The sequence below is a fragment of the Varanus komodoensis genome, unplaced genomic scaffold (assembly GCF_004798865.1).
Source record: "Varanus komodoensis strain SLA01 unplaced genomic scaffold, ASM479886v1 scaffold16, whole genome shotgun sequence".
In the NCBI taxonomy this organism is placed as follows: Eukaryota; Metazoa; Chordata; class Lepidosauria; order Squamata; family Varanidae; genus Varanus; species Varanus komodoensis.
The window spans coordinates 1288738-1316028 of NW_025335468.1; the positions used below are offsets into that span (position 1 = coordinate 1288738).

A 27291-nucleotide genomic window follows, 5' to 3' on the forward strand; every position below is an offset into this window, starting at 1 on the left:
CCTCAGTGTATGATATTTTGGTACTTCTCTGTTCCTGTAGAGTTGAAAAATGCTTGGGCCTATGTGCTGTAGGTCCAAGTGCATATACAGCTAAATTATTCCCCCCCACCACCACCACCCAAAAAAAAAAGAAAGAGTTATCCATGATGTATCGAACCCACAATCCACCATCCAACATTATCACCAGCAGTGGCCAACCTCAGCATGGAGAAGAAGAGGAAAATAGCATCCAAGTTCTTTATTATCAGAAAAAACAGACCAGTTACTGAGTGTCAAAGAACAGGAGGATGACAAGCAGAACAAAGAAAAAAGGTAACCCTTTGAATATGTAATATAGATGCAAACAAAAACCAGTCCCCCTATCCCATAAATGTAAGATGCTACCCAGCATTAACAGGTAAATATATGGACAGCCTCAATCTATACTCAAGTGATGTTCTTAAATACTATTTCATGGTTTCCAAAAGGTATTTTAAACCCCTTCTTGTCCCCCTGTACAAGCCAAAATGTTCCAGCCCTTTGGATCCCCACAGGAAAGAACTGTATGTGCAGCCACAGATGTTTTTGAAGTTTCATGCCATCCAGTTGCATGGGTGAACAAGCAAGCTGTGTATTAAATTAAAATGTGTTAAGTCATACCAGTAGCTGCCACAGAAAGAACAAACAACATTGCCTGGCCTGGAAGTCCTTAAAACTGTCAACCCATTGCAGTGCAAAACTATCTTTGTCTCTATATCCCTGAGCAGCTAATAGCATGATCCATTGATTTTGGTGGGCACAGATGCACCTAACTGAATAGGAACGAGTCAGGCATAAGATCTGGAAAGGATATTTTCAACTTGCAGGTGTAATGGCAGGTCAGACAGACCATAAACTAAATTATTCATCATACCTTCCAATTAATTAAAAATGTGATTGGCACAAGTTGGTAATGGAACAAATTTTGGTTTTATGGCTCCACAGATTACAACCCAAACCAACAGGTTCTAATTCAAGCAAAGGGATTTCAAGTAAACATTGGGATAAGATCCTGGACAGTACAAGCTCTTTGACAGAGCAACAGACTTCCTCAAAAGATGAACTGTCCTTTGTAAGAAGTTTTCAAAGCAAGGAATGGGCAGCCATCTCAAGGATATTGTAGTGATTAATTCCTGCTTCAGCAGGGATTGCACTAGTGTATTGTATGGATCCTTTCCGGTTCTGGAACCAGGTTTGCATGGTCATGGAGGAAAAATTGGCCATGGGAGCTTAGTTTCCTTTCTCATGTATGCCAGTTGTGAGGCATGGGCTGTCATGACATGGGTTGTCATGACATCTTAAACTGTCAAAGGTGGATGACTGGGATGGATGTAAACCAGGTTTGCATGACAAGCAAGCAGAGAGTAATTTGGTAAATCCTCCTGACTTGCAACCAGCATATGCAGCATAGTTAACAAACCACCACAGCTTGTTTCACTGCCCACTGATTGCATGAACTGTTTCAGAGACCCTCTGATGCCAAAGGCCAACAGAAAGCTGAAAAGAACAGGCATGGAGGTTATAGTATGAGAAAATGATTTAGTGAGTAGACACTTGACCATTACAAGTGATACATTGTGAAAGAAGGAAAAGAAAAAAGTTTTTAAAAGGTAAAAAAAGAGCAAAGACCTATAAAATTGTCTAAGCATGTACTACTATATATAAAATACTCGGTGCACAAGGGTGGTATATTAACCAGTGTATTATCTAAAGGAACTGTACTGCATTGGCTATTTTCATAAGGAATAATGATGAGCCTCTGCTCGGTATAGAATATCAAGGTTATAATCCTGTAAACATTACCTCAGAACAAGACTGTCAAAAATGAATGCAACTGAATTCTGAGTTGACATGTATAGAATTGCCTTGTAAATCGATAAAAACACAGAAATAAGATCTGCAGAGAGAACTGGGGCCAGAACAAGTGAAAGCACACTAATTTACATGATTGAAGAAGTATGAGGACAAGAAGGCTGCTCTACAAATTTTCTAGCAGAACGGATGAGTCAGAAAACCCTGGTGTGATTTAGTACTGCTGACAAGTGAATATGTGTCTTGAAATGGCTGCAAAACATCATATAATCTGTCATGATTAATACATTGAGGCATACTCTGAAAAATGTGTCAAAACTTCCTTCATGTAGTAAGGGACTGGAGTAGGGACTTGGAAGCTTTACATAAATTACTTCCTGTAAGAGCCAGGCAAATGGCATGTACAATGTATATATGAGTTAACCAATTTGATGGAACACATAGAATGGGTGATTTTTCAGAATATTTGTATATGTTTTTGCATTGGTTTCTGCCAGACATAATTTGTGTCACGCTATGGTGGGCATGCACACTCCTGAGGCCTGAAACAGACCTTCAAAGCCTGAAGGACATCCCTTTACCTTCAGGCCTGTGGTAATCATGAAGGAAAAATGACTTGAGTTGCACCTAAAGGAAAGGAAAGGATTAAAAAGAATTAGGCAATACATCTGCCTAATGTCCTGTCAGATTAAATCATTAGCAAACAGTAGATGCTCACCATTTTGGTTTGGGGAGGAAACTGCAAAACTGCATAGACAGTGGAAGAGGAGAAAATGTGGTTACAGATGTAGCCAGTTGGAGAGAACATGGTATTTATCTTACAGTACGCAATTGTTCACTTGGGAAGTATTGAATAAGAAAACTGTAAGGAACATTAATATTAAATGTTTTAAAATTTATAATTGGATACATTTGAAGAAAGACAAAAATCATGTACATGGCAAGCCATAACATCAAAAGCACATTAAAAGATGCTAGTTTAATAAATGAAGGGACACCCAAAATATCGCAGCAGCAAGTAAAACACAGCGAAGCACTCACATTGCAAAACATGTGCATGGCTTCTTCACTGGGTGTGTTGTGCATCTATTACAGCAATGAGCAGAATGTCGAGAGGGCTGTGCCAACAGACAGTAAATTGGGCTGGTTTCCTGTAATGATTAATTCCAGAAAGAGGGTTCACATGTTTTACAAATGAATGGATGATACTAAAGGACAAGTTGTCATGGTAGTTCTGGACATTGCACCTCACAATAATTCTGACCATTATGGTTTCTGTAGCCTCCAGCAGATACATGGTTAAGGGGAATTGAAAAAATGGCCTCTTGAGCCTCAGTCACTTCCTGGATTTTACTGGAAATCAAGTCAATGTTGGGTATCACATAAAATAGAAATAGGCATTTTAATATTTATTTATTTAAAACTTTTGTACTTCATCTGCCACTAAGGTCTCGGGACGGCTCACAATATGTCTATTGCCACGAAACAAAAGAGAAACCATTTCTCTGGATTGCAGGATTTCATGGGGTTTTCATTTGGCTGCCGTAGCCCTGAGATGCACCCAGCCCTGAAATGAGAATATTAGCAGAAGAGCTGTCTGGGCGTCTTGTGTCAGGTACTTCCTTGGCACATTGCTCCTGGCAGCCCCTTGTGCCCTGATTATTAACCTTCAAAAGTTCAAACCAAAGAGCACACTATTTTTTCATTTTGAGTGCACACAAATTGTGCATGACTTCTGGCTCCTCCAAGTCCCTGTTCATGCTATATTTTGTCTGAACTAGAGCATGTAAACAAGACAAATCTTCAACCATCTGCAGTTATACCTGATGTGAGATGCAGACGATATCTATTAAGATAATCAGCAATGAAAGGTAACCGTTATTTTTCTTGAATACAGGAGAATTGTTATGGCAGACTAGCAGACTAATCCTATACATGTCTTCTCAAAAGTAAGTCTTAAGGAATTCAATGCGATAAATGGGTACAGAATTGCAACCTCAAATTGTGCTGTGTTGAAAATTCCTCCCACATTTTCACTTAATTCCATTACAAATACATTGCTTTCAAAAAAGAAATTGAAAAAAGAAAAATTTGTTTGTACAAAATAAGTTTGCACATAACAAGTGTAAAACACACAGTCCCTTTGGCCACCTCATGGTGATTGGGTATGTTCAAAAACACCAAAATAGATTGTAAAATGTTATCAGGATAAGGCAGAAAAATGGAAGCTTCCTGTATGGGAGAATAACAATTTCAGAAAATTGATTCTAGTGCAATGTTAGCTCTATCTCTTCCCACAACTGCACACAGCACAGCCCCTTCACACCCACTACAATGTTTTCGGGGAAAGAGTAGTATCTACATTAGAGAAAAGGTGTATCCTCAATCACCCCTCAGAAATTTAACATTTGGAACAACAGAAATAGTTCTTTCCATGCATTCTCGGAGCTTCACAGAGGGCATTGCTTCACTTCAGGAACAGGTTTCTCCTTCTGGAGAACATGGGTTGCATCAAATGTTGCTTCTTCATGGGAAGATCCACCTTAACCTCAAAAACCAGATTGGCAGAGTAACCGCGCCCCCCCCCCCCCAAACTCTTCAGACTCCCACTGGGAGGAAAAACAGAATTGTGCCAGGGAAGTTATAGCAAGACAAGTTACATAATCACACAATGTGATTATGAGGCACACAAACCAGACTTTGAACAAATTAGGCAGGAAATGGGACCAGGCTTCCCTACCTGCTACCCAACGTGTGGTGGTAGCAGAAGCCATAATCCATCCCTAACTTAGGCTAAACAGAATCAACTACTGAACCCTGAAGTACAGTGTATGGAGCATGTCCCATACGGCTCTCAGAACAGAAATTCATGTGTGGTAAGATCAATATCCATTTTTTCCAGAGACTAATGGTGGGCATTCCTTCACTTCGGGAAATAGTTGAGCAACTAACAGGACAGGTACCAGGGATCAGACCTCCAGGGCACCACTGAAATACTGTACCCAAAAGCCACAGCCACAAATGTGGTGGAATTTATCTTGCAGTGCTTAGTGTAAGTGTGGACTAACAGCCACATCAGTTTCACACATAGCTATGATTTCTAAGTTCTCACTAAAGGCTCACAAAGTAGTCACCCCTTTGAGGAAATTCCTGTGGGCAGATCTTTCCTTAGGGTTTCATAAAACAATGTGATAACAAAAGTCACCTAGAGATGGAAGATTTCAATATTTATTTATTTATTTATTTATTTATTTATTTATTTATTTATTATTTATTTATTTATTAAAACATTTCTATGCCGCCCCTTGCCGAAGCCTCGGGGCGGCTTACAACATCTAATAAAATACACAATAAATTAAAACAATAACAATTAAAATATATACAGTAGAATAAAATAAGCCACCCTGGCCAAATAAAATTCGATAATATTAACATTTAAAATGCTGCTTAAATAAAAAGGTCTTCGCCTGGCGCTGAAAAACAACGACAGCGCCAGGCGGACCTCTCTGGGGAGCGCATTCCATAACTTAGGCGCCACCGCTGAGAAAGCCCTCCTCCGAGTAACCACCCTCCTAATTTCCTGCACTGAGGGCTCCCGGAGGAGGGCCTCTCCCGCTGATCTCAGGGGGTGGCTGGGCATATATGGACGTAAGCGCTCCTTCAGGTAACCAGGACCCAAGCCGTTTAGGGCTTTATAGGTCATCACCAACACCTTGAATTGGGCCCGGACCTCAATGGGAAGCCAGTGAAGCTGCCGGAGAACTGGAGTCATGTGAACATAACGTCCAGTCCCTGTCAGCAGCCTGGCAGCTCTATTTTGAACCAACTGAAGTATCTGGACTGTCTTCAAGGGTAGCCCCACGTAGAGCGCGTTACAGAAGTCAAGACGGGAAGTCACCAGTGCATGAGTCACTGTTGCGAGGCAGTCGTACTCCAGATAGGGGCGCAGCTGATGAATCAGCTGAAGCTGGAGGAAAGTGCTCCTCGCCGCTGCTGTTACCTGAGCTTCGAGTGAAAGCTCCGGGTCGAGGAGCACTCCCAAGCTGCGGACCTTGTCCCTAAGAGGGAGTGCAACCCCATTCAGGACAAGGTTCAATTCACCTTCTCCGAGCCTGAACCGCCTACCAACAGGACCTCCGTCTTGTCTGGATTGAGCTTCAGTTTATTGGCCCTCATCCAGCCCATTACCTCGGCCAGGCACCGGTTCAGCACAGCCACTGCCTCACCTGGATTGGTGGAAAACAAGAGGTAGAGCTGGGTATCGTCAGCGTACTGGTGATTCCGCAGCCCACACCTCCTGATGACCTCTCCCAGCGGTTTCATGTAGATGTTAAACAGCAGGGGGGACAAAATGGACCCCTGCGGTACTCCATGGCATAGCTGCCATGGTTCAGAGCCATAGTCCCCCAGCACCACCTTCTGGAATCGGCCATTGAGATAGGAGAGGAACCACTGCAAAGCAGTGCCTCCGACCCCCAATCCCGCAAGCCTATCCAGAAGGATACCATGGTCGATGGTATTGAAAGCCGCCGAGAGGTCCAGGAGAACCAACAGGGACGCACTCCCCCTGTCCTTCTCCCTGCACAGGTCATCGTACAGGGCGACCAAGGCAGATTCAGTACCGTACCCAGGTCTGAAGCCGGACTGAAATGGGTCCAGATAATCAGTTTCATCCAAGAGTGCTTGGAGTTGTCCCGCCACCACTCGCTCTAACACCTTGCCCAGAAACGGGATGTTGGCCACTGGTCTATAATTAGTGGCCATCTCTGGATCCAGTGACGCCTTCTTCAGGACCGGTCGGACTACCGCCTCCTTTAAAGGGGCAGGCACCCGACCCTCCCTCAGAGAAGCGTTAACCACTTCCAAGATCCAGGTTCCAATCCCGTGCTTGGAATCCTTTATTAACCAAGACGGGCAAGGGTCCAAAAGGCAAGTGGTGGGACGTGACACAAATAACTCCCCCCCCCACCACCACTCCCAGGTAAAAGGCACCAAAAAGAGAGGTTACTTTGTGTGTGCTGACATTCTGCCCAAGTAGAAGTGCAACAACTTTTTCACATCTAATGCATGTCAACTCTTCTCAGTGATGACAAAAAGGGCAGCAAAATCTCCATTGACTTGTGAAGCAGGGAATTTAACATAAGGAAGAGTGAAGGGTCTGGGTGTAGAATCCACTTATCATAATGAAAGACACATAAATTGTGGGCCTACTGAAAACACACCCAACCAGCACCAGTAAGCTGATGTGCTGGTTACAAGGAACACCATTTTAAGCATGAGCAGTTTCAAGGAGCATGTGGCCTGGAAACTGATGGCCCCATTTCTCATCCCAAAATGTTGCTGAGCACTGCTGTCATTTGATGGCATTTTCACCAAGTGCTTTGTCTTGAAGTGCTCTTGAAGGAAATCCAAGCACTTCTGGTGAAAAGACCTTCCCATGCCATGCAGTGAAGGGGCACTGGTGCCATACCAGAAGGTCGCACACATGATGCTGTACACCCTCTGACTGCCAACAGGGTTCAAAGAACCTCAGCTGGGTAACCAAAGTTTCTTCCATACTGTCTTTTGGAACATTTCTGAGAAAGGATGATATACCAGCCCCTGAAGCTGCAAATCTTTCCTGTTGGGGCAAAACCATAGGGTCTGGGTGGACAGATTGATTAAGTCTGTAATCCAGGGCCACTTGGGCCAGTGTGGAATCTTCAGGATCATCTTTGCAATGGTTGTCTTGATCTTGGCAGAAACAGAAGGAATAGCTAGAGAAGCCCTCACAGCCATTGCTCTTCCACAGCTTATGTTTGTACTACTGCCTGGAAGGGAACCCTTAAGACAAGCTTGGGTAACTGCATTTTCTGGAGTGGCAAACAAGTCCATCTTTGAGCAACTAAATCTGAGAACTATCTCCTAAAATATTAAGATGGAGAGTCCATTCAGGTTCCTTCAGTGCTTGCCAGCAATGTCACTCTGCAGAGTGGTTACCCTTCTGAAGTACTCTACCACTGTGGATTTAATGTGATCCTTCACCAGAGTTAACATCTCCTTTACCAACTTTTTGTAAGATCTTTATGAAGGCCAAGACAGATATGAGCAAGATGTGGCAGGACAAGGAACAGAAGCAGCACTAGGAACAGGCGTGAATCAGTAAACCAGTAAAGGTAGAAGCTGAGTCAGCAGTACAATGCAGTCCCCCACAGAGACACATGCTTCTGAACCAAAGCTGAGCAAGAACAGAGCTGCCTGTGACTCCCAACTGGCCTAAGTAGATTGAGGGCAGTCCTGCAATCCTTATGTGTCCAGAGCTGATTCTGAGATCACTCACATGGTAGAACAGGCTGCAGTCTCAGTCAGGCCACTTGGGGGAGCTGTAGCACTTCACAGGCCCTGCAGATCCTGTCAGCCGGATAGAGCCAGTTTGAATGGCCAGGGTAGTCCTCCCCACACACACACACACACTCAGCCCCGTAGAAGCAACAGTCTTGCCCTGCATATGTACTCCAGAAGGAAGCACCATTCCGGAGCTGAGCGAACACACTCCACAAGACGCCAGAGAAAACCTGGGAAGGTACTGAATTCTGACGGAAGCCACAGTGGAGCTAAATATTTTTCATATTTTTACCGAGAAGCATTTGGCAATTATGTTACAGCTCCTAAAAATAGAGAGCTACTCCGTAGAGTTTTCTGCACTATCTTTGTGATGCCTCCCCGGCCCCACAGCCAATGCCCTGGAGCAACATTACATATGGGGCATTGTGAAGGATACAAAATGGTGTCTAGGCTGCTGTTTCCACTTGCATAGAGAACACAAAATCAAAAATGTTTAGGGAAAGAAAAGAAAGAAGCTCTGCTACAACCACTGCTCATGATGAGATACAACTCCAATAAATTGTTGGATAATTTTTTCTTGCACTGGAGAAATGAACTGAAATGATCCCTTCACCCCAATTTTTGTAGGATGGTGAATTCTGAGAAATATTTCAATTTTCCTAGATTGGAAGTTTACAGCTGTGGACAAAACATGGCAAACAGGAACAGGTATTAAATAGGAAAGAGGGATCTGTGGCACACTGGTGACAGATCAAAGCAGGGCCACAATACACGGATGATTAACCTGGGAAAACAATTTTGGCCTGATTGTATTGTCAATTATGGATTGCATCTAGATTTTGTGCCTGCAATGGATTTTCCCACCCATTCCTTCCCATGGCATCCCTGCAGCCTCTGAAAAATGCTACAGTTAGGTGATCCTACTGCTTGGTATGAACTGTGGGACATGGAGAAAGAGGAAATCCCTAAAAACCAGGCAGAGGCATTTTTTTATTAACAGAACCTTCTGGTCTTGGATCTAATCCTATAAATTGGTGGGGTTCAAGTAATGACACAAGATTGCTTTCTAAAGTTTGCCATCTACTTTCACACACTGGTATAAAGTACAGGCAGTCCCTGGGTTTCAAACAAGTTCCATTCCTCAAAAAACAGAAATTCATCTTTAAGCTGAATGTGTATCTAAGTTGCATCATGTTTAGCCAGCCCTCCATATTTGCAAGGGTTAGGGGCACCAGACTCCCATGAAAGTGGAACTTCATCTCTCTATGGTGATGCTTTGGAGGCCTTCCTTCTCTCCCCTTCTGCTTCCTCTCTCTATGGTGATGATGACTTCCTGCAGTAGGTCTTTAACTCGAATTTCTAATTAATAGGCTTCATGGCAGATCATTTGCAGGTATGGGTTGTTTGTAATTGGATATTTGTAACCCGGGTAATGTCTCTATTTTCAGTCAGGTAATATTCCTTGTTGTGATTCTGTTCTTCCTGGATTGCCTTTTTTGATGTTGTAATACACCAGTGCTATGAGCAGCCTAACAAGGTATTCTAAACTACCATTTAAAAAGGCAAACTGGATTCTTCTCCTCTCCAGTATTAAACCTGTCCCTTGACATGGTAAGCTTAAGGAAACCGTGAGTCTCATGAGAAACATTACAGGAAAAGTAATCACTCTTTGAAAAGCTGCTGGTTTTTCTGTAACAAAATATGGAAGTACCATTTGGTGGCAAGGCAAGATACAACTTTAATGAAGAAACGGTGCTCTAAGCATCACTGTTCAGTCATACCTGTCCTTGTGGTCAGACCTTCCAACCTGGGGATTGTTCAGTAGAAGGTGCTATAAAGAAGGAGAGGGTGCTTCTTATGAGGCGTTGGCCTTGCCAGAGAACCACTCCTGTGTTAGGCCTTACCTTCTCCTCAAGGTTGTTGGCACATGGGGCTCAGATTCTGTATTCTCTGCTATTTTGACAGGAAATCCTCGATCAATTGGATTTTCAAATGCTTTTCATTTTCTAACATTGCCCACCCCCCACACACATACTTCTTAGTTTAAAACATAACAGATTAAACTACATTCATAGCATCATTATTGAAAATGTGTTTCTCTCTTAACTGACAAGAGTCCACAGCGCATGAGCATAATCATCGACAAAGATCATGGAGCGGCTATATGGATAGCAACAAGGACAGGGCTTGTTCTGCCCCTCATGCCTGAGGCTGCCCTCAACTAAGTTAGCCGTACGTCTAGGAGGGCTTTTAAAGTGCAGTCCCCTGATGTTGCTTAGGCCACTTCAGAAACAACAAAATGGCTTTTCCAGGGGGTGGGGGTTAAACCCTTCTCCTTCTGGTGGGATTCTGTATGAAAATATATGGTCTCCTAAACATGACTGTGAGCAACCAAGTATGTGGGGGAGACAGCCATACTGCTTCTGCACATGGAAAGCAAACATGCATGATCCAAGGTGAGGCTGCACACCAGTCCTCAGGGCTTCTTGGCCTGTTGAAGCTTTGCCACTTAGAGATAAACACTAAATTATTGATCGAGGAAAATAGTAATATGCAATATGGCCTACATTCACGGCCGTCTTAACAGGATTATGGGCCCCGGGCAAAGCAGTGTACTGGGGCCCCTACGACAACTACAACTACTGTTAATTTTAGAAGTTTTCCAATTTTCCAAGGGTTAACATACGCAGATTAGTATGGGGCCCACGGGCAAGTGCCCATCAGACCCACGCGTTAAGACCGCCCTGCCTACATTACACAAATTGAACTGTGCCATGGAATACAAACTGACAAATACTGATCCTGTACTCACTGGGAGGCAGGTGGCGCTCTTCCCATCTGCAAGCCCTTCCCTTGAACATCTCACCACCTACAGCTTGTGCAGAAGAGATTACTGGCACTCAGGGCCTCAGGGTTTTACTGGTGTCAAAAGTGTGGCTAAAGTAGCCCCAGTGCATCATCTCTGAATGTTAAAAACATATAGAGAAGATAAGCAAGTACATTTAAGAATGTATCCACACTGAAATACATGAGGCTTATGTTCAGTTTACTAACCTGAGATACTCAAATATTGTCCTTAGCACTTCTTGTGAAAACACTATTTAGTTACAGAGAACCCAACAGATGAGTAGTGTCTAATAAATGCTTTCCCTTAGCTGCATTATTCTCTGGCAGGATTTCTGATATCCTAGTGGTGTTGTCAGGTGTTTTTTGTTTTTTTTAAACGATTTTATAGCATAGGTGGTTAGTCTCAAACAGAAACTGTAGATTTCACACAGGAAATTGACTTGGATTTTGTTAAACTTCCAAGAGCCCTTCTTCCAAGCATGTCTGTGTGGGAGGCTGGGTGGGCAGTGAGTGGCAAGTACTTTTTGCTGCTTGAAGGTAGACAAAAACAACAGTGATATAATCTGGTTTCCCAGCTTCAGTTTGCAAACTGCCAGCAAGTTCTTGAGTATACGTACCAAGCTGCAAACTGATCTCATAGAAAAAGTATATCCAGTTATAAAACTGACATAGCTTTTCATATATTGGACAGTGTTAGCTGATATATCACATCAGACAATTTGGCATTCTTTAATTGATATTTTTTTAAAAAAAATCTAATTCCTCAATATGATATGAACAACTCTTTGTAGTTTCTTGAAGAAAAATGAAAAAAAAAATCAGGTAAGTTTTTTTTAAAAAACCAATGCACTCCTGAGCACTTCTGGGAAATAAGATCCATGGCATTCAATGGGCCTTGTTCCTAGGTAAATTTGTGTAGGATTGCAATCTTTCTAAGGTGAAATTGTGAAGCAGACTCATCAAGCTCTCATCAAGGTCCATCTTTCAGTTTAGGCAGATAGCAAGTTGGAGGTGCTCAAGGTGAACCCGCTTCCAGAAAACAGATTACTCTGTTGTAGCTTGCAATTTGTGACACTGGAGGCACAGGAGGGTCTGCTATGCCTGAAAGGGCAACTCTCAAGAGACCACATAATCAAATGTGAACAGCATAAATTGGGCCAGGCTTCTCTGATTTGCCTTTTTGGCTTTTCTGGAGACTTCGCTACAGCCACAAATTTCATGTTTAGGAACACTTTGAAGGTAAAGCTTCCATTAGAAAAGTTATTCCATATATGAAACTGCATGGATCCAGGTGCAGATTGTCCCATGTCATAATGTATTCAAGAGCTAGGGAAAACATTATTTGAGAGTGTCAGATGGTATGTAGATAGGGATGATCTAGTAGACACTGAGAATTATCATAATCATCTAATTTATATGTGACTTTTCCACCAAAAAAGTGCCCAAAGTAGCTAGCAATATAACAGCATATAAGAGCAAAAAGCGCAGCAATGCTTCATTTATAATCATGCATTGCTATAATAATTAGCAACCCAAACAGTTCATTTCACTAATACCAACAGAACACTTCAAATTAATTACAGAATAGGTGAAATCACCCATCCCAATTATTTATCAGGTATGTGTAGACCAGAGTTGAATACACCAAATGTATCAAGGTGTTAACAACACGCTCTCCAAACAGCTACTCCAGGACTATAAAGTGGAGAAAACGGCAACCAGATTTCTTGTACCCTACAGTAGCTGGTCTCTCCTATGTGCCACTCCTTCATTCTGGTTCAGTTCTTAGGATTCCAGCAAAGACAAGAAAGGTGTTACTGCTACTTCTGGACATTCCTCAGTGGCTGCAGATATATACAGAGTCACTCTGGAAACCAGGTGTTTTCAGTTGTCCCAAGAGAGAACTCGCCATGTTCTACTTATTCCTCCTGGTACAGTTCTCAAGACTTCAACAGAGGCAAGGGTGGTGGCATTTAGTCTTCTGCACTCTGCATGTTCCTATTGCTTCTGTACTTGGACTTTCAAAATGTTTTTCATCAAAGGATCCTAATCAAACTTAGAATTCACAGGACAAGAGAGGACGTGCAAATATGGATTGATAATTGGTTAAAGAAAAAGCAGTTCTCATAACAGAGGGATGTAACTAGTCGGGTCTCCCAAGGTTTTGTATCGGGACTGGTCCTTTTTAACTTGTTCATAAATGATCTGGAGATAGTTATGAGCAATGAGGTGGCCACATTTATGGATGACACCAAATTATTCAGGATGTCAAAGATGAAAAATGATCACAAAGAACTCCAAAAGGAGCTCACTAAACTTCACTTATGGACATGACCATGGCAAATGGTTTGTAATATAACTAAGTGTAAAGTGTTGTACACAAGGTCAAAAAATCCTAACTTCACGTGACCTTGGAGTTGAATTCGATGAAAACAGTCATACTGTTTCCCTGAATACTGTTGAATTCAGGGAACAGTAGCTATGAGGTGAATTCTATGACAGGGATCATTAGAAGAGGGGTTAGAAATAAACAAGGCAATATCACAATTCTTATATATGGTGCAATCACATTTGAATAATTGTGTTCAGTTCTGGTCACCACACCTCAGAAAGAATTCTGTATGGCTGTAAAAATTACACAAAATGGCAAGAAATAGGATACAGGTGTGCAAGGAATCTGATGGATTTTCACAATCCAGCTTCCTGGATTCTGGTTCACTAGCCCTGTGCTAGGCTGCCCTGCTGTGGTGCAAATTGAGCCAACTTGGGCCGAACCTGGGATAGTCACACCCCTTTTCAGGCTGCTTAGAGATGCATGCCTTTCCTTCATGCTGAATTGTATTTAGCACAGAAAGTACAGGTGCACACACATGTAGAAATGGCACTGGCCACAACATATGTATAGGCCCTCATAGCCACTGGCTAAAGAGGAGCAACCACCCTGTTGATCTGCAACGCATTCCCTATGCTGCCACCCCCCTCCCCTGGCCACTGTGTCCATAGAGGGCCCCACAGCTTCCATTCATTAGGCTTTGCCTTGTTTCTCCTCCACTTCCTTACCACATCGCCCACCTGCCCATCTTACTGCGCTATAATATGTAATGTTCTGAAAGAACATGAGGTTTTGGAAAGGTGAGCTTTATTATATCTCCTCTTGCCATAATGCAAGAACAAAAAAGTTGGAATTGGATTGTGGATTGGCTGTTTTGAAAAGCTAGCAAGGGGCTGGCTGGCATACTGCACAGCTAGTTGGAGTCTTCCAAGTCAACCACTCATGGGAAGAAAGGGTGCTGCACTTTTTGCATGAGAGGAGAGTCTACAGAATACAGAGTTAAAACCTAATAGGGTGATCAGAGAGCATTCCACTGTGGTAGAAATGGAGAGAGACTGAATATTTCTAACCAACCAGTAGTTTGGAGAGGTAGACTTTTTAATTACATTGATATCTACCTTTTTCCTATGAGGCACCCATTGCACTTACATAATCCTTCTCTTCTCAGTTTCATCCTCACAACAATCTTGTGAGGTAAGTTAGGCTGAGAATTATTGAGTAGCCCAAAGTCAGTCCAAAGCTTCAGGACAGACTGAGGACTGGAACAGGATCTCCCAAGCCCTGGTCCAACACTCTAAACACTGTGCCACACTGGCTTTTTCAACCACCTGCTCAGCATGATGGTTGCTGGGTAAATTAGAGCCAGTCATCAACTCTCAACTTAACCTATGTCACAGGACTCTTGTGAAGATTAAGTAAGATTGCCTCATATAGCCTACCAAGGCCTCTTTGAAGGAAATAGTGCATAAAATATAGACAATAGACATCCAGACAGGCGGACAGATTTGGAGTGTGCCCGTATGTAATGACAAGCCATGGTAGAAATTGCCATGGTGTGGCATGGCATTATGTGTGAACCCAACTATAGTGAAGTGTGGTAAGGATGGTCTCCATGGAACCACAACCATGCTTCACCATGGCTTGTTTGTGTATCTGAAGCCAATACCCACACTTCTCTGTGGTTGCCACATTTTCACCCAACAAGAGTGGCCACAGCTGCAGCAGATGCTGCATTTTCTGCTATCCAGGTCTGCCTAGCAACTGCTGAGGTGGCTGCAGCTGCGCTGTGACTGGCCACTGTGACCTTCCCTTCTTCTCTGCGTATGTGCTGCCCACCTGCAGCTTTGGGTTCTCAGTGGCAGTGGGACATCATGCCATGCCATCTCCAGCAGGAGCAACCTTGGAGATGGTCATGCTTGGCACTCCTGTCTGGTTGCCAGACTGTCCCTGAGTGGTGATTTGAAATTGCTGTGTGTTTGCTCTGCTCTTAGAGCCAGCGTCCTCCTCTTGTGAAGGTTGCTGCACATAAGAGGAGCCCACACCTCGCACACAGGGGTTGCCAAGAGGGTGCTTGCTCTGAAAAGCCCATGTCCCCCACTTAGGCTCCTGCCCTCCCTCCTCACTGTTCCTATCTTGTCCCTGACATTCCTCAGGACTGCCAACAAACCCTGCTGACCCAGTCATCCCGCCATAAGTGCAGGACAAATACACTCCGAACACTAGCTGAGAAACGTTCCCGAGCAGATGCACACACCTGGGGACTCTTCCCAGCGGGGCATGCTGCCTCCACCACCCCTGGCAGGGGGGCAGCAGCCATTTCTATCACATGTGAGTCCTGTGCACAGGGGAGCATGGACTCATCTGCAGCAAGGAAGGGGCAGGGAGGAGGTGAGGGTGTGGGAGGATATGCTTGCACATTGGCACCGAGCGTGGCAGCGCAGGGGAGTGCTACTCCAGAGCATCAGTGCTTCTCTAGTGAGTGGGTGGTTGCTTCTTCTGAGCAGGAAAAGGGAAAACCTGGAGGGCTGAGGCTACATTCAGGGGAGAAATGTGACACAGGCAGGAGCAGCACATGCTAGGATATGGGGGCGGGCATGGGGGCTGATGGGTTATCAACCACTGCTAGAACAAAAGACAGAGAAGTATGGAAGCCACACAATTGTCTGAACCGAGGACCCAAGCTAAGAAACCACACTGTCCAGTAACCATGTGGCATGGTTTAGTATGTATCAAATGGAATAGCATTGCTTGTTATTGTGCTAACAGATAAAATTATAGGTAGCTGATTTATTCTATTTTACATGTTTTTAAAAACCTCAATAAGGCAACACCTTTATTAAGACCTTTCAAATGGTCACACATCAGGCTGCAAACGTCTAGGTTCTCTAGAACTTTTTATCAGGCTGGTGATTAGAACAAAACAGGGTGAATAAAAGTTCAGTACGATGTCACCTCTAAGCCTGCCATTTGTTACAGTGCTAAGAAGCAATTTTAAGAGAAGTTATGCAGATAAAATTGGATTTGCTTCATCAGATGTAAGTCAAATTGCAGGATGCATCCAGAGCTGGTGGGGCACAGAAGCAATAAAAGTTGTTCCACATACGTGTATTTTAGAAAGAGAGAGAGAGAGAAAGTGTGTCTAGTTGTTGCTCAGGTTTTTTTTTAATAATTGCAAAGAATTTCCAAGGCAAAGCTTGGCATCAACATGTGTGATTTCTGTTAACTTTAACTAGGAACCCAAAAGAGCACTTCTGCATAAGAAAAAGAGGAAGGGCTTCCAATGAATGAAAAGAATTATATGTGCTGGGCCATTGTACTTTATATCATGGGAGGTTAGAGATATATGTTGCACTTTGAATTATTGTCCATTTAGGTGCCTTTTTGATAATATGTGCCTCATGTTGCTCCTCTCTGTTCTGGAAAGCACCTGCAGAATCATCCTCCTTAATCCTTGGCACAGCAATGTAAACAGAAATCGCACATTTGGCACCAAGGAGAGACTCCAGTGTGATAAGAAAGGTTCATTCAACCTCATGGGAGTAGCATGCTCTAGGGGAACAGGGAACATCTTTTGCAAGGTGACCCTTGTGGAAGTAACCCTTATTCTTCCTGGAGAACAGCTGCATGACTCCCTTATTCAGGAAGAGAGTTATCTTGGTTGCAAATGACTCTGCAATCACAACCATCAAAGCTAATAAAAGTCAATGACTTAGGAGTGAATGGTGTGGATACCAGTGTAGGAGTATTAAGTCTACCTACAATATCAAATTTTCCTGAAACACAACTTGTCTCACATAAATTATCCAGTGATCAGTTTTGTGAAAGATCCCTCACTCATGGAAGGTGGGGCCATGTCACAATGTCCTCTAGGGTCTCTGATAAGCTTCTTAGCCTTTTCCATAAATTTTGTTTTGGTCCCTTTAGAACAAGGAAGAGGTTGTATTAAATTTTTAATTGCAACAAACCAGAGCAAAAGCCTCACAAAAAGAAGGAAAGCCATTATACTGCAATGCTATCACAATACCAACTTGAGCTTGATTAATAGAATATCTTGAAGAAAGACAAAGCCCAGGAAAAGCTCCACGTGTGGGAAGCATTTTTCCTTTGCAGTTAAAGCAGAAGGAAGAGCCTTTGCACAGCAGCATGCTGAGGTCCTCAAGAGAGCACCTCAGGCACATGGCTTCATAGAAGCACACCTGAGCAGCTTCCCTGTTGTGAACATTTTGCTATTTCAAGGTTTAGGAAAACTTTTACAAATGTTCAAAATGATTGTACGTCTGCATTGGTGATGCAGTTATGTTATGCTGAAACAGGACAAACTGGAAGCAGTGGAACTTCAGGGCACCTGGACTTTGGCAAGAATCTCTTGTGAAGCCATCACGCTGACGTAACCATTTTCAGTTTCTAATCAGACCCGAGTGATTTCAGGCTATGTCTCAGCCTTTGCATCTTTTTACACATTTATTGACCAAGTAAAGAACAACCCTGTATTAGAATTTAGGCACTACTCTGTTTGGGCAGCAATATGCAAGCCATCTCAAAGACTTAGAGCCGAACTAGATGTGACATTTGTCACATGGTTAGCGCTGGCATGAAAGATTTCTCTTTAACAGCCTTCCAGAGCTTTCCTCCCATTGAGAAAAGCAGCTGTGTGTGTGGAGGGGGGTGAGTGGCTATAGATGCAATTAAAGATTAAAGGCTCCCTTTCCACACTGCTGTGGTCCCAATCCAGTTCGCACACACCTGCACTAGGCATTGGTTGAATAAAAACCTTATGCACCAGAGCAAACAACCTGGCAATGTCCTGTTTAATTAGAGCACTGGTGGCTGTAGGGGAGGGGCCACAGTTCTGTATCAGCAGGGCACATGCCTTGCATGCACATGATTCTAGGTCCAATCCCAGCTGAAAAACATCCAAGGTAGCAGGTCTGGGTGAGCTCCCCATCTGGAAAACATCCTGGAAAACCACATTAGGCAGAAGTCGCTACAGGTCTCCACAGACTGAAGGTCTGACTTAAGGGACTGGGGGGGGGGGGGTCACATGACAGAGTTCCACTAGTTCCCCAGTTGCTTGTTTTCTTTTCACATTAGTTCAGAAGAAATGAAAGAGATGGAGTTGTGCTATCTTCTGCCCTTCAGAGCAAACACCAGCTCACAGAAGTTGACTTGGAGCTGGCAAAGTACCAGAGGAGGGAAGCTTGAGGAGTGTTTCCCACCCCTCCGCTCATGCACTCTGCCTTAGCGCCTTCAAACTGAAACACACACTCATATGCACATGGGAAAAGCCATGTGACTCCACCAAGCATGTTGTTTAGTCCCAGTTTAAGGCAGTTTCATGTGTTCTGTATGTCAGGGGATCAAATGACGTGCAAACATCTCAAACTGGCCACTTGATGCTGTGTACCAGAGAACTGGAAAAGATTATTTCGGATATCGCCAAAGACAGGATAGATCTCGTACGTGAAGCATTCCTGATAAAATGTCAGCTCCAACAGTGTCACTCTGCTGGTGGAACTGGAGTCAGGGAGATCCCTACCTGTGCACTCTCAAAATTTGTTCCAGAGTACTGGAGCGGCAAGAAGGGAGGAGGAGCATTTCGTAGCGTTAGTGCACTTAACTCGTGAATGTCTCCCCATGCCCTCACTTAAACAGCTAATGTGCATGAGAAACATTCCTAGACTATTGTTTTGAGTGAGCAGAGCTGAAGAACTCCATCAAATACAGATGGCAAAGAGTTTCAGAACAAAATGAAAAGTTAAGCACTAAGAAATTCCAAGGGCTGGATGGCCTTTAAAGAACTTAATTCAGATTTTTAAATGGACAGCACAAGCCTGTTTATCTACTTGGAGGTAAGGCCTGAGGTTTTATTGGTGCTTACTGCCATATCAGTGCCCACACCACTGCAGCCTAAAACACAAAGCTTCTAAACTGAGCCTCCTTATGAGTGCATTGAAAGAAACACCATTTCAGAAGGGTGGGGGGCACTGAGGAAATTACAACGCCTGTCTGCCTTGCATAATATAAAGCATGGGTCCTCAAACCACAGCCCACGGGACGGATCCGGTCCGCCATGCCCATTTATTCGGCCTGTGTCACCATCCGTGTGTGTGCTCGCTGCGTGGGTGGGGAGGTGGTGGCTTGCTCACTCGGAGATGGTTTTGGACTTGTTGGGAGATCTCCAAGTGAGCGAGCCTCCACCGCCTCGCGAGTGCCCGATGCCGCCTCACCGGCCCACACAGGTCGCCACCACCTTTCAGCTGGCCCCCTGTTGAAAAAGTTTGAGGACCCCTGATATAAGGAAATCAGCAAAACTAGAATTGCAGAATATAATGGGTTAGATCTAGATTTGGGTATGTGCCGCTGGGCTGGTAGAAATGGACTTTCCTGCTCCTTCCTCCTTGCAGCAACACCTCCAGCTCCACGCTGCTTCCCACTCCATTGCTAACACAGAGGCTCAGGAGACACTGCTGAATGGGGTCCATTGTGCTACAGGGGAAAGAGAGAATCCTCCCAAATTGAGCAGAAGCACCTTCTGTGAGTGGAGCCCTTCTGCCAACTAAAGCCAGAAATTGAATCCAACTCAGTAGAAGAACAAACCTTGATTACAAGGAATAAGCATGACTTTTGCAAAGGAAAGTCTTGCTTCAACAAATTTGAAATTTTCTAAGGATTTTAACAACTGTGTTGAATAGAGGCAAGTGATCTGAGGGACTCTTACAGATAGACTTCCAAAAACTTTAGCCAAGTTTTCCATTTAATGCCCCTAAGAAAACTGTCAACATGGGGTAAGAGGGCAGCCCCTTTTCTATCTTCTTATGATATTCTCATGTTCTTATAGGCTTGGACTGTAGTACAAGTGTTCCTTCTCCCAGATTCAAGGGAATTAAAAACTTTGCTTCACAAAGAGCACAGAGACCAGCTGCCACAGTCCCCACTTCTTGATTTAGGGAAATATTTAGATATGTGGAATTGGATGGAGGTCTACTGTTGGAATAAACCAACAGAAATGTTTTGCTTCCTCTCTGGCTGCCTGAAGTATGCCTTTATGAAGGACAAGGAGAGGGAAAGGGTCAAAGATAACAATTGTCTTAATAGAAAGACTGTGGGGGGGGGGGTTGGACAAGGCTGTTGCGCTTTTGCTTTCCAACTCTGAAAGAATAGCCCTATTACTCTCCCCAAACCTCAGCCCCCTCCCTTTCTCCCACCCCCTCCCTGGAGAAGAATTGGTCACTGCACAGCTGTGAAAGTGAGAAAAATTATTTATATAGAAAAGAGAATCTGCCCTTCTGAATTGGTTTGTGGGGCTGGACAAAACCTCATTGTGTGCTTTATCTGCCCAGAAGAGAATGGGCCCACAGTCTTTGCCTGGCAGGGGCTCTGCCTTTGGTTAACTGTGGTCAGATAACTGTAACTTCATTTAGATACTGTACTCTGTGTGTGTGTGGGTGTAAGGAATTATTGATTGTGAGCACATCTGGAGAAAAACACAGCCATTAATCCTTTCATTGCTCCATTCAGAAGAAAAGGGCAACCAAAAATTTGACAAGTTTTATGAATGCAGGTTTAAAAAAAACAACATTCCAGCAATTCATCGTAAACTTCTTCTGCTGGATATATCTAAAACTTTCTGTCTGACAGCAATGTACTCTTAGGGAGATGTCTCTACAGATAATTTCAGTCCAGGAAAAAACATTTTGCAATAGTATTGAACCTATATCTGTTTATCAGAAGTTTCTTTCTGTGAGTTCACTGGGACTTATTTTCTGGTAACTGTATTGCAGGTATGCATCCAAGCCTCCAGATGTTTGTGCAAAAATAATTCCCTTTCAGTTCAGTGGGGCTTTCTGAAACAGAGAAAGGAGAATATTCAGTAATGAACACAGTTTGAAATCATTCATATTGACATTTTTCCTCTTCTACCTGTAGGAAAGCATCTGTAGCAAGGAAATGTAAGTAGATGATGATGATGATGATTTCTGAACAATGGTTACTACTGCCATGTCTTCTATTCCAATCCCAAAATATGTTAATTAATTCTGTCTTTGAACCGTCTGTCTTAAAATTGTAAACTTGCTTTTGGGTGGGTTTTCAATAGAAAATTTTAGGTAATTCACTGTCAAAGTGTTTTTGTTTTTGTTCATTTGCTGCTGTTGTTGAGTTAAATACAATGTGGACTTTTAAAATACTGTGCTGCATTCTCTGTCAATGTTTTGTTTCCTGATGTGAATAGCATGTACAAAGGAAAAAAGTTTGGCAAAATCTTTGCACTATATTTTGGGTTGCATTCTAATCTGTTTACCATGTTCCACCAGCATAACTCAGGACATCTCAGCTTTCATGTTAAATTGTGCAATGTGTGAGATTTTTTATTTGAAGGACATATACCTGGTGACCTGAGTTCAAGGCAGCTTGCAATATACAGGGTGTCCCAAAAAAAATGATATTATTTGAAATGTGAATATCTGAGTAACTACATGTCCTAGGCAAACGAATTAAATAGGCTTCATGTTGAACAATAAAAGATTTATTTATCAAAATTCAAACAAGAGATTCAAAGGGATGTCGATTGTATAACTTTCACAAAGCTTCACAAATGTTCAATATGTGCACCGCCTGTGACAAGACACATGTCAAGTTGGTAGTCTACCTCCTGCCAAACTCTCTGTAGCATGTCTTGCGTAACATGGTGTAACTAACTTTAGTTAGTTTTAACACATTTTGTTAAAATTTGAGATCATATGAGTGAGAATTGGCTATGTTATCAGACTACGAAATGATGTCAATTTTTTTTGGGACACCCTGTATTTTAAATACAACAAAATGGACAAGAGTTAACTGACAGAGGCAAAAGTATATACAAGTTTCCTCAAGCCCTTGAATGTTCCAGTTTACATTTGGTTTCTGAGTCTCTGAACCAGAATGGGTCTCTGAGGAAACAACCCCAGCTTCAAAATGACTGCTGGAATAGTTAGATCTCAGAACAGACTCCTGCAGCTTGGCACTCTCCAGATATCTCAGGCTACAACTCCCATTGCCCCATTAGAATGGGCAATGACAGGTGTTGTGGCCCAAAGCACATGGAGGGTACTAAGGTGGGGGAAGCTCCCTTGGACTTTCACAGGGCATCGTTTTCTCAGGTAGGCTATATCTCATGCTGTATCAGGCTCTGATGGCAGACGAAGAAGCACTGGGGTTTATGGAGATGCAACATTTCATAGAAATTGGGTGGGTTCATATGGCACAAAAGGCCATCCCCTGCAGTGCGGCTTTCAAGTTGCCTTAACCCAGTGTGACCAGAGCAAGACAACAGGGTGCCCCCATCCCCCTTGGTCCTCCTGCAGGATCATTGAGGTTTGTTCCACATCATGGTTTAGATCTGCCAATTCATTTCCCCCTGCTGAGACTGTGAAAGGTGGTGGTCACATTTCCGGCTCAAAGGAGAAAAATTGGAAGGTCTTTGTTCTGCCCAGAGCAACAGTCACAGACCCAAAGCACTTGTGAACCCTTTTCCTCTGTGGCAGCTGGGATGGTGGTGGTGGTTTCATAACAACAATTACTACTTGCAATAGATATTGCTTAAAAGTAATCCCTTTGCTTAATGAGTCACTTTTTGACCATATAAATTATGGGCATAACATGGGGGGGGGGCGTGATCTGAATTAAGACTGCTGTGTGGCAAAAGGCTTAAAAGCCCCCTTCTCCCCCTGCTAGAACCCCAATCCAGAGCACAGCCCCTACAGCAGGGGTCTCAAACTTGCGGCCCGCGGGCCAATTGCCAGGACAGGCGGGGCACGGGGGAGGGGCCCTGTGGCCTTCAAAGCGCCGGTGGCGCCCGGCCCACCCCCACCGCCTCCACCGGTGGTGGAATACTTGATGCGGCCCAGCCTCACCCAGACTCGACTTCCAGTGGCCCCCAGGTAAGTTGGGTTTGAGACCCCTGCCCTACATGGTTCCACATTTACTGTAGGTTTTAAAAGCCGCAGCTGCTAACTGTGCAATGCATGCTTTGGTCCTCATTGATGGACAAGAATGCAGGAGATGGGGAGAAGCCTACCTGTCAGGATCTGAAGCCACGACACAGCATCCTTTGGTGCACTGTTGGCGAAAGACAGCATGGCTCACGGTGCGAGCGCCTGCAGAACTAGGTTTATATGTGCAGGTACTTGCAAGGACTGGGGGCTGTGTGGTCATGCACTGAAGCTGGTAGCTCTGGAAGGCTCCATAAAAGGCCTGCTCCTACTATATGTTTGGAAGTGGTTTCTCTCTGATTCCTTCCTTTCCACATTTGCCTGTTGTTGATTTCAACCTTCGTATTCCTTCCCTCTGCCAAAACTCTCACTCATTCTTTGGTTATTGTAATGATCTCCTGTAAGGGTTCCTATGATCTCCTCCTCTGTGACCATCTCATTATTTTTATTTATGCGTTATAGTTATACTCCACTATTCTGTGGAAAGCAGTAGGTGGACAAATATAGGGCTAGCCTGTTCTATCTTCACAACAAGGGCTGGGAGAAATCTAAGATGAGAAAAAGTGATTTCTCTAAGTTAATGATGAGCTTCATGGGCAACAGAGATTTTGAATCCAAGTGTCCCCAATCCAAGCCCAAGACTGATCACATCTTGGATCACTATTTCTTTTCAGATATGTTAGCTATTTTAATCATGTCTGGTTTCTCTCCCGTTCTCTCAACTGTTCCCTTTCATTTTCTACTGAACACATTCATGCTTAAGATTCTCCAGTTTTCTTTTTTAAAGCTGTAAGCAAACCAAGAATATTCACAACTCTAGTTGTTCATAATCTTGATTTGTGACTCATGTCCGATGTTCAGTTTTTTTAACCATCTTTTTCTCCCTTGCTAAATATTCGATTTTGCAAGTTTCACAGAGTAACAACCTAACTCATTGTGTATGGATTTTGGGCGATAATAAACAGCAATTAGAACATATGAGAAGAGACAGAAAGTAAGAAAACTGACTAACTGTGTTTTAATGTTCGAGCAATTATACAGCAAAGGAATAAACATTCAAAACTGTGAGTTGCATTCAATCCTCTACTTAAGGTAGATGCATTGAAATGAATGGGCCATAAGTTAGACAGACATTAAATTCAACCCATTGGGCAATATTCAGTGGGGCAGCTGTACTTACACACAGGTAACTTCCAGCACAATGTTCATAACCTAAGCTGGCACAATGAATTTTCCACTGGCACCCTTGGGGCAGTTTACCCCATTGCTGTTGCACTGGAAGTGGCTTGCACTGATGCTACATCAACTGCATAAGCTCGGCAGCCATACTGGATACTGCCCTCTGTGTTTCATTTTGCACCAGACTTATTCTCTACCACCTTCCACACACACATGTTTATTCATTTTTTTAATTCTGCAAATGTATTCCAAAGACAAAGAACTATAGAATTAATAAAAGCAAATATAGAATGCAAATGTTTGTATAAAGACCTATGCTATGAGGGAAAGTGGAATTCCACCCTCTTTTTTCCACACAGTCAGCTCCTAATCTGATCAGAACAAAAAGTCATTTCCTAGCTTTGAAGTGACATGTCTACTTAGATACACTAGGGCTTACTCTGCAGAATTGCAACCTTAATGCACTGGGACACTGAATTCAAGGAAGTGCTGCCAATGAAATCCTGGTAATGAAATCTGTAGCCCCATAAGTGTCTTATGTGGAGCTGAACTGAAATGGGGAGCCCCTTCTGGTAAAAGCTTTTGCTTCCCTGCCCCTTTTAAGAAAGATCCTTCCTTGTTCAAAAGACTTTCCAAAGGGATGATTGTGTACAGAGTGGTGAAAAGGATCACCTTCCTTGAAATGGCAGCTCCCAGTTGAAAAGAAATTATCCTTCTCCCTTTCTTGGCAAGGATGAAGGCACAGGCTGTGTTGCACTGTGGATCACTTCCATCAAAGTGGCAAGAACAGCTTCATGTGTAATGTGGAATGAAATACATTCTGCAATGATTGGGGAGATGTGCAATACATAGTGTGGATTTTCTGGAAAACCCTTCCTTAAAGTTCTTAGGATCAATACCTTTCAGGGACTGACTGTGCTTTTGTCCCTGTACTGGAAAGGACAGAACAGGGTAGCAGTGGGGCTATGGGCTTCCACTTGAATCTGTAGAAAACAGAGTTTTGCATTTCTCTTATTTTATTAATAGTTGCAGATCTGGATGCACCATTCTCATGCTAGGGCAGCAATTTGCAGCCACTTTGGAATTAGTCCAGTAACATGCCATTGATAACATTGCCAGAGCTGGAGGGACATGCACATATATGAGTACCTTCCTAAAAAGTTGTTTAAGCCAACTGTAACCTTTAACTGATTTTAGACAGCACAAGCTTCAGCTAGAACCAATTTCACCAGATGCCAGAACTGCAACATCTGAAGAAATAGGTGGTAAATATGGAAGAGTGCAGTGTATTTAAAGTAGACACAGCCTGATAAGGTCTGTGTTTACCCAGAAGTCTGTTCCTTTGACTTCAGTGGGGTTTACTCCTTTGTAATGTGCATGGAATAGTGCAGCCTCAAACCTTAAGGTTATAATCCTAAAGCCAGTAGTAGGGAGCACATTCCACTTGTTTTCAGGGAAATGTTCACCAGGGCTGTCTTAACAGCATTATAGGCCCCGGGCAAAGCAGTGTACTGGGGCGCCTACGACAACTACAACTACTGTTAATTTTGGAAGTTTTCCAATTTTCCAAGAGTTAACATACACAGATTAAGGGTTAACATACACAGATCAGTATGGGGCACATGGGCAAGTGCCCATCAGGCCCATGCGTTAAGACGGCTCTGATGTTCACAAGATTGAGTTTTAAGGCAACTATCCCAATATAACACAAAAGTGCTTTTTCTCTAAAGCTCTACAAGTTCTACACAGGGTTTTGCTCAAAATTTGATGTTCAGAGTACTGTTGTACTATGACATTTCAAATATTAGCTAAGGTACTTGCTAAGTATTTGGCATGAGTGCATGGAAGGAAAATAATTATTAATGAATGCAAAAAACTCAGGTTTGCCTGATCATGCATTCCAGGAAGCTAGGATCAGCAGTGGCTCTCTGACAAGCTTAATGCCAAATATAGACATGACATGACACTAAACTATAATTGTTCTTTTATGATGGAACTCTAGAAGTGGGAACTATGGGAAGTAAACCTAATATTGCCAAGATGGGACTAGACTTCAGTTTTAGGTGATCTATTTAGAAGAAAGAAAGATGCATAGATGTCTTCATTTACAAAGCAAACGTGCATGCTTAGGAGCTCTTTGCAGTTTTGTCATAGCTAATTTGTGATCCTAATAAATGATCCAAAATATGCATGTTTGCATATGAAAGCAGGTTACCCAGTGGATCACTTGAAGGGCACCTAGTTGAGCATTTGATTCAAGAATCCCAGCATGCAGAAGATGCTAAATAGTCTATTGGAAACTGGCCAGAGTCACTGCTTATTTATTTATGTGGGCCAAGCATTTGAAACACACACAGCTTTTTCATTGGGCGTTCTCCCACATAGCTCAAAGGTCTGCTACATACTGTTTTTGTGTGTGTCACATTTTTTCTCCTCTTCATGAAGATCATTATAAGATATGTATACAAATCTGTATACTGGAACGATGGGGTACATTTATAAAGTATTTGTTTCTCTAACAGAAACTCTGACAGAATTTGATTGAGCATAAGTTCATAGCCTACTCATGATGCTCCCATAGCTTGAAGTGAAGGCAAATGTGGACCATACTATTAACCTGCTTCTGAATTGATTCTAGCATTTTTAAAAGGCTGCATTTTTATAATACACCCCCTAGGATTGTCACTCTCTGCTATGCTTGGCAGGTTTTTTGCACAGCAGGTGCATAATCCCACAGGTGCAACCTTGCCAAGCACAGAAAGAAATGCTTTGCCCGCTGAATCTTTGCCTCTAAATTCAAGTTTTGAAAAC

General features: G+C 43.1%; 2 protein-coding genes across 2 annotated transcripts in view; both read left to right on the forward strand.

Annotated features, from left to right (window-relative positions):
• The window catches only part of DAGLA (diacylglycerol lipase alpha), a 139829-nt gene extending 137691 nt beyond the window's left edge, over positions 1–2138 (forward strand). Inside the window, exon 22 of the transcript XR_006414268.1 lies at positions 41–2138. The gene's annotated coding sequence lies outside the window, so the exon portion shown is untranslated. The remainder of the gene's footprint in view (positions 1–40) is intronic.
• Positions 2139–21263: 19125 nt separating this feature from the next.
• MYRF (myelin regulatory factor) overlaps positions 21264–27291 on the forward strand; it is a 126124-nt gene continuing 120096 nt past the window's right edge. Inside the window, exon 1 of the mRNA XM_044425675.1 lies at positions 21264–21282. The gene's annotated coding sequence lies outside the window, so the exon portion shown is untranslated. The remainder of the gene's footprint in view (positions 21283–27291) is intronic.